Below are 13,167 nucleotides of genomic sequence, written 5' to 3' on the forward strand. Positions count from 1 at the left end.
AACTGTGAAGTGCAATAAAGTTAATCATAATAAAGCGAAGTATGCGTAATGATCTGAAATATGTATATATTGTGAAATAGATTACCACAATTTAATTAGCATCCATCACCACACATAGTTACAATTTTTAAAAAAAACTTTTAAGATTTATTGTATTAGCAACTTTAAAATATACAATGTCATATGCTTAAACTATAGTCATCAAGTTATACATTATATAGCCAGGACTTATTTGTTTTATAACTAGAAGTTTGTACCTTTTGACCACCTTCATCCATCTCCTCCACTCCACAGCCCCACCACTGGCAACTACCCATTTGTTCTATCTATGAATTGTTGTTTTTTAAGATTCCACATATAATGATCATACAGTATTTGTCTTTCTCTGCATGACTTATTTCACTTAGCATAATACCCTCAAGGTCCATCCATGTTGTCTCAATGGCAGGATTTCCTTTTTTCTGGCTAAATAATATTCCTGTCTGTGGTATTTTCTTTCTCCATTCATCCTGTTCCTGATCTTAGAGGGAAAGCTTTCAGCTTTTTACCACTAAGTATCATGTTAGCTGTGAGCTTGTCATATATGGCCTTTATTATGTTGAGGTACATTCCTTCTATACCCAGTTTGCTGAGAGTTCTTATGGGGAATAGATATTGAATTTTGTAAAGTGCTTTTTCTGTATCTATCTAAATGATTGTATAATTTTTATCCTTCATTTTATTATGTGGTATATCACATTGTGTGATTTGAACATGTTGAATCATCCTTTCATCCTTAGAATAAATCCCACTAGATCATGGTGTAAGATTCTTTTCATGCACTGTTGAATTCTATTAATATTTTGTAGAGGGTGTTTGCATCTGTGTTCATCAGAGATATTGACCTATAATTTCTTGTCTTGTCCTTGTCTAATTTTGTTATCAGAGTAATGCTGGCCTTATAAAACGAGTTTAGAAGTGTCCCTTCCTCTTTTGTTTTTTGAAGAGTTTTTGAGAGGATTGGTATTCACTCTCCTTTCAATTCACCAGTGATGCCAGCTGGTCCTGACTTTGGTTTGATTACAAACTTAATCTCCTTCCTAGTAGTAGGTTGGTTAAGATTTTCTATTTCTTTATGATTCAGTCTTAAGTAGGCAGTATGCTTCTACAAATTTATCCCGTCCTTATACATTGCCCAATTTGTTGGCATATAATTGTTATCATCTTTTATAGTCCTTTGTATTTCTGTGCTATCAGTTATAACATCTCTTTCATTTCTGATTTTGAGTCCTCTTTTTTTTCTTTTCTTGGTGAGTCTCAGTAAAGGTTTGTCAATTTTGTTTATCATTTCAAAGAATCAGCTCTTAGTTTCATTGATCTTTTCTAGTGCTTCATTTATCACTTATTTCCACTCTGATCTTTGTTATTTTTTCTAATTCCTTGAGGTGTAAGGTCAGATTGGGGACATACTTTGTGTGATTTCATTTTTTTTTAATCTATTGAGGTTTATTTCATTGCCCAGCATATTATCTATCTTAGTGAATGTTTCATGTTCACTTGGGGGAAAAACGGTGCCATAAACAGGTGCTCAATTTCACCAGTTATCAGAGAAGTACAAAATAAAGGGAAAACAATTCTATTGAGCCCATCAGCTAAGAGAAGTATGGCAGTTCCTATAAGCATTGGTATGGCTGTGGGGTGGTGAACACGTGTGTGTTGCTGATAGGTCTGCAAATTCATATAGGCTCATTGAAGAGCAGGGTAGCAGTGATGCAGTCAGAATGTCACCCGGGAGAAAATGATAGGATAATCCGAGGTTTGCTTTACAAAGAGACTGAAGGGAGTGAAGGCTGGGGTCCAAAAGAAACGAATCTTGTAGGGGTTGTCTTGAGAGGAGACATGTCCATACTTTCAAAGAGTGGAACCAGGTGAATACCTGGACCTCACTCTCCCTCAGGTATTCTGCTGAGGTTCCCTATTGGATACATCCTATCAGGAGCTGAAGGATCCATTAATGTAGTTCATAGTTTCACCTTCCCAGGGAGCGGTTGGTGGAGAGATCTTGGGGGAGACAAACAGAACTATCTCACAACATCAACAGTTAATGGGTTAGAAAAGGCTTGTGCTCTATAACTAGCTATTCCACTTAAGAGACTATCACCTGTACATGAGGACAAATTTACAGGTATGTATAGCGTAATATTATTGGGAAGAAAAAGTCAGAAATAACTCAAAACTCTATCAGTGGGAGAACAGGTAGATAAAATTGTGGGATGGCCATATGATGGACTATTAAAGATTAATTAAAACAAATTAATTATGTCTTTACTTTTTAACATGACTACATCTGAAAATAGTACTGATGAAAGAGCAAACTGCAAAATAAGGCAATATAACTCTGTATTATAATAGTTGGGAATACCCATCCACAGTGGTTTAAGTCTCTGGCTTTTAAGCTCTAACCCCAGAGTCCCCAACCCTGGCTTCTGCTCACACAGCTCCAGTCCACTCTACCTCTCCTCTGCCAGAGCCCAAGGTGAGTGGATGCACACAACATTTTGTACATTGGCCCTTTAAGAAGGTGCCTGCATTTCCAGCTCTCTCTCCTTGGTAGACAGCAACCCTGCTGCTTTTTACAACCAGATGTTATGTGGGCATCTTTCTCAGTCCTGGTGCTCTGGACTGGGAAACCCTACTTGGGGTCTAGACCCCAGAGTTCCGAGAACCCTCTGGAGCTGAGATATCCCTCCAGAACTTCAGTTGCTGTCTGGAGCCTGGCCAGCCCTTTCCCGCCTCTGCCCTTCCTACCAGTCTCTGCAATCTCTTCTTTCCATCCTTTTATCAGGGTTCTCTCCAGCTAGTCTTCAGTTGATTATTCAGGGTGGGTTTTCTGTATTTTAGTTGTAATTCCAGTTTGGACCTGGGAGCATGTCAGTGTAGCTTATACTTACTCTGCCACCATTTTGGAGTCTAGATAAATATTTTAAAAATATTTTTTAATGAGTAAAAAGCTTAGAAAATGTGCACCTACCAGTGTTGTGTAAAGTGTTTTGGTGAGAGGAGGTCCTCTTTGTGACTGAGGAGGTGAGAGTGCATTAGGGAACGTATCACCAGACATTCTGGCCAGGATTGAGTCACACACCTCCTCACACCACCACCAGTCCTCTTCTGTGGGATAATAAGAATGCAAAGCCTGGCTTTCTCCACGATCATACACAGACTTAATAAGTCTGACTTTGCGGTATAGACAAGTGGTTTCTGCTTTTAACTTATAGCTGATTGCACATCTACATTTGAGCGTGCTAAATACAATCTGTTAAAAAGGGAGAGAGAAAATAGAGGCGGTCTTATCAAATGTTTGTCTGCTTGACCTAGTAACTCTCCTGACCTTGTGAATTGTGAATACATCTGTTTCGGTTTAGAGAATTTAAGTATTTGTGTGTCATTACATGATAGAAAACATTTCCCTTAAAATATGGTGCTGGCAATTAGAAACATCTGACTTTTCTCTTGTAGAGTATCATTTTTGGTGCAAGGCACTGCAGTGCATGCTTTATGATGAATAACAATGATAGAGATTATATACCGCTACCATTTACTCAGTGTATGCCACATACAAGGCAATGTAGATAACTTTATATGCCTTAGTTCACTTAATAATTATATCAGCTTTATGGGTTTAATTAAATTTATTAGGACATAGGTTTTGTTGAACTAGCTAAAAGACTGGTATAAAAGCTGCACAGCTCGTAAGCGGCAGAGCTAAAAGTGGAACCCCAGTCTGTCTGGCCAAAAGTTTGCATTAATTATGCAACTCTACAACCATTTCTATGTCCTGGCATTTAACATTCTAATCATAATCCCATCTCAGGATGATTTTTATCTTTCAGATTAGAATACTAAATTTCAGAGGAAATAATTATTAATTATAATCATATATTTCATGACTCTTGTGTTTTTTTACTTTAAATAAATTTTTATTACCCAAAGTCTTGTAATTAGATATTTCTCTGCTTTTTTTACACAATTCTTGCTCTCTACAGAAAGGCTGCTTTTAACTTCTCATCGGGTTGATGGTAAGCATTAAAATCCTCAGTGATTTAAGATGAAAACAGTACATGGGTACATAGATCTTGCACTTATCAGGGATGTAAAAGTGAATTTTTATTCAAAAATACAAAATAAAATATCTTTAGGCTTGGACAATAACAGCAATAAACCATTGTATGTTGTCAATTGAAACCAGTAACTGATGGTTATAGTAATTTCTTTAAACATCGGCCAGCCTTTTTCTTGTCATTTCCTTTGACTTCTCTGAAGTTACAGGTGAGGAGCACTGCCTTGAGCTTCCTCTCTCAGTTCTCATGAATGATGGTAAAGAACTTGATATGTGATTTTTATACTGGAACCTTTGGTGTTCCCCGGATTCTTTGTCTGTCAGAATCAAAGAATGAATCCATGGACTGAATATGGTGTAGTAGAGGTGGAGATTTTTTAAAAATATACTTTATTTTATATTTTATTGATTTTTCACAGAGAGGAAGAGAGAGGGACAGTCAGAAACATCGATGAGAGAGAAGCATTAATCAGCTGCCTCTTGCACACCCCCTACTGGGGATGTGCCCACAACCAATGTGCATGCCCTTGACCGGAATCAAACCTGGGACCCCTCAGTCCGCAAGCTCACGCTCTATCCACTGAGCCAAACCGGTTTTGGCTAGAGGTGGAGATTTATTGAAGATTCCCACATGGGGAGGGGAAAACCACCGACTTCCTGGTTCCTTCGTTTATAAAGGCTACAAGTCCCTGTGTCCTGATATCCCTTCTGATTGGTCAATATTCTCTTTTGAATTGGTTACTATAGTAACTCTTGAGGTCCTCCTCCCTCATTGTCCTCCTATTTCTTCTTGGCTTTCTTCCTCCTCCTTTATTTTGTTAGTATAGACCTTTTGGCTACTCTCAGTTCCCTTGTCTTATATAAATGTAACTGTTGCTGGTCCCTTGTGTTATGAAAATGTACCTTCTCACAGTATGTAGCCTTGTATTTTTTCCATGAACCCCCAATTCTAAAAATTCCGTAAACCTGCCTATATTCCCCTAAAATTCCTATTTCACACTATTGTAGGATTAAAACATGCCACCTCACATACCACCTCCATTCCATCCATCCTGCCTTCTCAGGAGCTTTCTTTTGTCTAGAAATTTCTGTGACTACAACTGTTGTTGGCCACTCCAGCAACATCCAATAAAGCAGTTTTCACCACCTTAGGTCAATGATTCCTTTACCCACCATATTCACAAAATCTTCAAACAGCATCATAACCAACTTCTGAGGAAGTTTGCATAATTTTCTCAACTATCACTGAACCCTCAATACCTGTATTCTTAGCAATAGTCACTGCAGGAATTTTGTGCGCTTTTAAAATAATTTCTATACCAATATTTTTTATCTTCATTACTGGAATTAATGAGCCTAAGGTTGGAATGCACTGCCGAAGCAGGGCACAACCTCCTCCCAGAACAATGCCTTCCTCAACAGCAGCTCATGCAGCATGGAGGGCATCTGTTTCTCTTCCTTTTCATTCACTTCATCCCTTTCCTCACCAACCTTCAGCATAGCTACTACATCTGAGAGCTGTGTCAGACATTTAGTTTCTCCTTTTCATAGTCACTAATTGTGACATTAACTGCTTGATAATTCCTTGTCACCTTTTCCTTTCCAAGAGCATAGCACCACCTTTGGTCACAATGACCTCTCCAACTTTTCCTAGGTAATGAGGTTGAACATATTTAAGAGTTAGAGTCAATCCAACCACTGTGCCACCAGTAGCAAAAGCCATGTCTTAAGCTGATACTTCCTATTGTCATCAAAACCTGGAGCTTTGCTGCAACCTGAGGACCAATGTTTAGCCTATTCAAATCAAGTGTACTCAAAGCTTCTTCAGCGATTATGACCAAGGGTTTACAGCAGGCATTTGCAATTTCAAGAGCGGATTCAATGGACTGAACACTAGAAATTCTCTTCCCACTCAGCAGAACACAGGCACCTTCAAATTCACATTTCTGACCTTCTGCTGTATTAGCAAAGTATGGTAAACATAACCTCCATCAAACTTCATGCCTTCAATAATTTCTAATTAACTATTCAGTGTTTTTCCACCCTCTACTGTGATGACTCCTCTTCTTCCAGTCATTTTCATTGCATCAGGAATTATGCGGCCAGTTTCTTTGTCTCGATTTGTAGATAGTATAGCAGCTTGAGCTCTTCTTCAGGGGGTGTCAGTTTTAGACAGCTTTTATATTTAGAAACTATAGCACCAACAGCTAACACCACACCTCTCCTGATTTCCACAGCGTGAGCATCTTTACTAATCTTCTCAAAGCCTTCCTTGGCAAAAGAGCATGCTAGTGCAGTAGCAGTGGTGTTGACATCCCTGTCTCTTCATTTTTATTGTCGGCAGTTTCTTGAACAAGTTTAGTGCCAATATTTTTATCTTTTCAGTCAATGGACTTTGCAATGGTCACACCATCTTTTGTTACTTTGGGACGCCCCCAGCTCCAATCAATGATCACTGTTCTTCCCTTTGGCCCCTTAGTAACAGCTAATAGGTCTATACCTTGAAACATGAAGGCTCAGACATCTGCGCCAAATGTTACACCTTTGGCATAAGCCTGAGTGAAATGAGGAGTCAGTGCCCTGGACACTGGCCTAATCTGGTGAAGGACTCTGTGTAATCGAAGCATTTTTGTGGGGCAGTATCAAGGGCCTGTAAGTGTGAGGCAGGCCATCTGCGGTCAGTGAGGCCTAGTTCATGACTCTTGTAAAGTACTGCTGGTAAGTGGCAGAAGCAAACAGAGTCTGAGATTAGCCTATGGACATTTACTAGGGAGTGCTCTGTAGAGCTACACCTGTGCACGGAGAGGGAAGGAAGCAGGATGGGCCGAGGGACAAGATATGCTGTGATACACTCGGTGGAGGTCTCAGCCAACCCCACCAGGAGTTCGGAAGCCGGGTCCCTGCGAGGAGGGCCCCTGAAAATGGAACCTTTAAGTTCCTATATTAACTAGCCATTGCGGGGAGTAGAACATCACTTTTGGAAGGCAGTGTTCCTTAGTAGGGAAACTGCACAAAGAGCACTGTCTGCTAGTTTCATTTCCAGCAGCTGGGGGAATAAGTCCTTTATGCCATCACAGCATCCTCTTCTGGATGCAAAACCTTACTAAGAAGAAAATTCACAATTTTTCAATCATTCTGTGATGCTATCCCTATTTTGTATTTTATCTAGAAACTGATTTAAAGACTTTGCATAATAACTAATCTTTCATTTCCACATTTTAAATCCAATCATGGTAAGCCACAGCTAACCATGAGTGCTATTGTGATATTACCACTGGCATGAAGGTTAACTGTAATATTACCATTAAGTGGATAGTTATATTACTACTAAAGGTTCTAGGTATCTTATTTCAATACCTTACATTGGGCTCAGGAGAAATTGTACATATGCAAGTCCAAAAATTGGTTTAACACTAATAAACCTTGACTCCATGATGAGTAGTGTACTTTAAATCTTGTCTAAATCTCTTCTGAAAGATTTTACACCTTAGGAACTTTGTTACTTCTCTGTCTTTTTGTAGGAGGCATTGGTTGAAGTTGAGCCCTACTCCCACAAGGAAAGATAAGTGAATATATCTCCACACTCTCAACTGTAGAAAAAAATTTTAAATGTTGAACCACACTTTAGCCTATGCAAGTCTTATAAAGTGTCAAAAAAAAAAAACTTACATTCTTAAAACAACAGGAATCACAATTCCTCTCTTAATAGCAGCTGAAATATTATATTTAGGTTTTCTAATATCAGATAAAATATATAATGTCTGGGTATAGCCTCTTAAATACAAGGTTTGACAAAAAGTAGGTTTACAGTTGTAAGTATGCAAGACACAGAGTTTATTCTTGTATTACTTATTATTACATTACTTATTTATATTACAAATGTAAACCTACTTTTGTCCACCCCTACATACTAAGAAATCACTTATTGTTTAATGACTTGAAACGTCATTACTAGTAAGTTTCCCAAAATATAAAATATTGGCAATAACTGAACTTTAAGAGCAATTCTCTTATCAGATCTCTGAATGTGAGATCCAAAGCAAAACCATTCTGGCCTGTATGGCTCGGTGGTTGAGCACTGAACTATAAACCAGGAGGTCATGGTTCAATTCCTGGTCAGGGCACATACATGGGTTGTGGGCTCCATCCCTAGTGTGGGGTGTGTAGGAGGCAGCCAATTAGTAATTCCCTCTTAGCAATGATCTCTCTCTCTCTTCATCTCCTTTCCTCTCTGAAATCAATAATATATATACTTAGTGAGGGGTCAAACTTGTCTAGTAAGTATTGATGCTTTTATACAAAGACTCTAAGGTTTTCTCCAATTTCAGAGTTCTGAATCAGATCCATGTCTGAAGATATTATTCTAATCCATTTAATCTTAGAGATCATCTGTTTTGCAGATGAGGAGACCAAGTCCCAGAGAAGGTACAAGTTATTGACAACAAGGCTACCACCTAGTGCATTCTGTTCTGCCAGCAGAGAGGTGAAGGGCAGGATAGGGTTGAAAGGGAAGAGGCGGCATGTAATAGTAGACACAAACTTCAAAATGAAAATAATAGATAATTAAAGTGTGAAAAGATTCCAGGAAGGAAGCGAGTTCATGGAAACAATTATGAAAGATCAGTTGAGAAGAAATGGTGAATAATACTGTCTTATTGAGATAAGTCCAGAGATGGTGTCACTCCCTAAAATGTCCTTATTTTATTTACTCCATCCAAAAATGCCAGTATTAAAAACTTGTTCATTTTGTTTAGAATTTTCATGTGATAACTTTACAAGTAGAGAAATATAATAGAGCATTGTTCAAATTATTTAGAATTAGTGTTTCTAATAACTAACAAATGTGTCATATAAGTCCAGTATAACATTTTTATTGGCACTTGAAATAAATGTATTACTCACTAGTGGATGTGCCAAAAGGAAAATCCCCACCCTATTTCCACCCCCATAGAGCTACACATGATTATTTATTAAGTAGTGACAGAGTAACTCGTAGTGCAAAACAGAAGTCATCATGGTTATCTGTGTTCTCAAATAATGAACTTTTGCAGTGTTAAGATTTAAAAAAAAAGGTTGGCACTCTAAAATCATACCATAAAAAAAGCCTCAATTTTGATCTGGTGCTTAAAATTGTCGCTGGATTCATTTTTTAATGATATATTTTTATACTTTTAAATATCCCATTTCCCATATTTAATAAATATAATTAATTGAATTAGGTGTCAGCTGAAATAGCTTTCATAGGAAAGCTTTCAAAATTGAGAGTATAGCCTTGCCCATCATTTATTTAGTCCTAGAATATCCTGGTCAAACCTAGGTGGTCTTTGCTTTTGTTTCCAATATATTTTAGAATTTCAGCACCCTATGATATTAAGCTAGTGCTAGGTAATGCTTACATGAAAACTATTCACCTAATGTTCTGACTTAAAAATATATATTGCACACTGTTCTGGGCGAAGCACTATACTAAGCACATAGCAGATACACTAGACATATTAGCTAAGGAGTTTCAGTGCCAGGATGAGCGTGTGAGGCGCGCTATGGGTATACTACACAGAGGAACAAGAAAAACTAGAGACAGCTATACAAATACAACCTTTATTTAAAGTCTCTGGAAAGAGTCCTAATGGCTAAAAATAAAAATAAAAATAAATAAAAAATGAAGCAACAGTTATTCAAGAAAACTTACTAACACTGAGCCATATCCACTTCCTCCCTTACCACCAACTCTCCACCCCTAATCCCAAATCGGCTCAGCTTGGCACAAACTCCACTCTGGGCATAATATGGCCAAGAATATGGAGTTCCCTTTCCTCTCAGGTCCCAAACAAGGGTTATCATAGATCATCTGAAGGGCAAGTGGAAAGCATTTCATATCCCCTCCAACTCAAAGCTTACATGGCTGGATTTGGTGACTGTGTCTGAGTAGAGGGCTCCATCCACTGAATAGGATGAGGACTACTCAGGAATGGCAGGCCAGGATCCTGACCTCCCTCACCCAGCTCACTCAGAGGGTACAGCACTGAGAAGCAAACCCAGAAGATCAGAGGCTACTGCCCTCCCAGGAGCCAGGGTAGTTCACAGATTTTGCCCATAGAGAGAAAGAGTTCATAAGAAAGGAGAGCATAAGAGTTCTCTCCAGCCGAAACTGGTTTGGCTCAGTGGTAGAGCATTGGTCTGCGGACTGAAAGGTCCTCCCAGGTTCGATTCCGGTCAAGGGCATGTATCTTGGTTGCGGGCACATACCCGGTGGGGGTGTGCAAGAGGCAGCTGGTCCATGTTTCTCTCTCATCGACATTTCTAGCTCTCTATCTCTCTCCCTTCCTCTCTGTAAAAAATCAATAAAATAAAAATAAAAAAAAAAGAAAAAAAGAAAAAAAAAAAGAGTTCCCTCCAAAGGAACTGACTTCATTTGAAAAAAATGTGGGGAAAATTAAACCTAAAGGCACACTTGGAGCAAACCTCTTAATTGGGAGCAACAAGCTAAACGGTAAGTCAGCTAGTTTACCAGAAAAAATCAGGAAAAGAGGCAGCTAAGAAGGGCCCTTCCCTGGTTAAAATAAACCCCAAAAGGTAGCCTCACCTGGCCAGTGTTGCTCAGTGGTTGAGCACTGCCCCTTGCACCAAGAGGTCAACGATTGAATTCCAAGTCAGGGCACATAACTGTTGTGCAGGTTCAGTCCCCAGCAGGGGATGTGCAGGGAGCAGCCAAATGATGTTTCTCTATCATTGATGTTTCTCTCCCTTTCCCTCTCCCTTCTCTCTCAACAAAAACATTTTTTTTAAGTAGTCTCAAAAACAACCCTTACCCAAATTTAATCATCTTGCTAAGCAATTCATGCCAAAACAATAAAGCAATTAACCAGTAATTAGTGGAGTCAGACGGTAGGGTGAAATACCAAATGAGGCAAATAGCCAGCCTTCCAAAGTGATCAGGAAAAGAGATGGTTAGAAATTAAAATCACTAACATCCCAGGGTGACTGTGTGACTTGCCCAAGAGCACACCTTTTGAGGAGTGACATCAGGGGCTCCATACTTTAGGGGTACACTTTACTAAAACAGTTCAGCCAAGTCACTCAACAAATAAATGTGCAAATAACAACAAACAGGAATAGAGAAATCACTTTCCAGAATTGCTACAATATCTAAAACATCCAATTTTTAACAAAAATGTAAAGAAAAAGGAAAGTGTGATCCATACACAAGAAAATGAGCTGGCAACAGAAACTAACTGTGAGGGGCATCAGATGTCATATTAAGCTATTATAAATATGTTCAAAAACCTAAAGTAATTCATATTTAAAAGTATGAAGAAAATGTCCCAACATAGAGAATATCTATATATAGAAATCATTTAAAAAAGGAACAAATGGAAATTCTGGAATTGAAAAGTTCAATAGCTAAAATGAAAAAAAATCTGTGACAGTGGCTCAATAATAGATTTGAAATGATAGAAGAAAGAATCACTGAACTTGAAGATTAATTAAAAATGAAAGAAAAAAACATTTAAATAATGACTGAAAACGTTCCACATTTTATGAAAAACCTTAATTTACATATCCAAGAAGTTCAATGAAATCCAAGTAGGATAAATAAAGAGATCCACATTTAGACAGAAGATAGTAAGAATGCTGAAAGACAAAAGACAAAGAAGAGATCTTGAAAGCAGCAAAATGACTTGTCATGTAGAAGGGAACCCTAATGAGGTCAACAGCCGAATTCTCATAAAAATACATGGAGACTGCAGTAGGATGGCATATTCAAAGTACTGAAAGAAAAAATACCTGTTAACTTATTGTGCACTGGGCCTCTAGTAAATTATATTTTGTGCATGGGGGGAGGAGGAAGTGGCCCTCAACATGGCCTGTGTCCTCCCACAGTCTGACTGCCTCTGGGATGGGTCTAAGCTGGCCGTCGGACATCCATCTTACAGTCTGGGATCCTTCACTCCTTACCACTTCTGTGCTTGCCAGCTGTGAGCCAGCTTCTGGCTGAGTGGCACTCCTCCAGGGGAGTGCACTGACCACCAGGGGGCAGCTTCTGCATTGAGAGTCTGCCCCCTGGTGGTCAGTGTGCATCATAGCGACCAGTCATTCCACCATTTATATTTTAAAAAACAGGGAAGCATTGATCAGATTGTCAAACCTCAGAGGGAAGGTAGGAGAGGATGGGGTCAAGGGAAAGAGACCAACCAAAGGACTAGTACACATGCATATAAACCTAACCAGTGGTCACAGAAAACGGGGGGTTGGGGGCATGTGTGGGGAGGGGTTTGGGATGGGAATGGGGGGATGAGGACAAATATGTAATACCTTAATAAAGAAATTAAAAAAAAGATATTTAACTTAAAAATAAATAAATACCTGCTATCCTACAATTTCTGAAATTCCCACAAATGGTTGGTTCCTGTCTAAACAATTAGGAAGTTCCTCATATGTGAGGACCTACCCATGTTTGATGCCTCCCTCTCTTAATTCATAGTGGCTGTAAGAATTTTTTCTCATTCTCTCTTCATTGGGTGTACACAGATTCATCCTCTCTCCTGGCTATACATCTTAATTACTTTGGATTGTCTTTTAGCCTTGTGATTGTAATTACTGTTAGCAATTATTCTATCATCTAAACTCAGAAATTCTCCTGGTATCTCCTTCTGTAAGAATACTGTCAAGTCAAAAATAAAATTCTCGCAAAATTTTCTATACAATAAAAAAAGTGGCAAGTAAGCATGCTTCTCATTCAAAGATATTTGCATCCCAACAGGGGCTTATACTGATTATTTGAGTTCCCAAATTGATTCCAAAGCTATAAGAACACGTTTGACTCCAAAACATTTTACTACTTTCAAGTGCATAGAATTGAAATTTGGTTTACAACATTCATGACTGTCGTTTTAGGGAGATCTCTATGGAACTTATTTTAAGAAAAAATAATAATTTGTATTGAGCTATCTTGTAAAGAATGACTATTCCAGGAGTGGTACCACTCTTCATAATAAAGCATTGTAATCAAGTCAAATAATCAGAGCAGGAATAGATAAAAAGAAAAACCAATATCAAACCATTTGGATAAT

At 38.5% G+C, this 13,167-nt stretch overlaps 1 pseudogene; it reads right to left on the bottom strand.

The window, feature by feature from the left end:
* Nucleotides 1-5,095: 5,095 nt before the first annotated feature.
* Nucleotides 5,096-6,738, bottom strand: LOC118710987 (annotated as a pseudogene).
* Between the last annotated feature and the right edge of the window lie 6,429 nt (nt 6,739-13,167).

The sequence above is a fragment of the Pipistrellus kuhlii genome, unplaced genomic scaffold (assembly GCF_014108245.1).
Source record: "Pipistrellus kuhlii isolate mPipKuh1 unplaced genomic scaffold, mPipKuh1.p scaffold_m20_p_10, whole genome shotgun sequence".
Lineage (NCBI taxonomy): Eukaryota > Metazoa > Chordata > Mammalia > Chiroptera > Vespertilionidae > Pipistrellus > Pipistrellus kuhlii.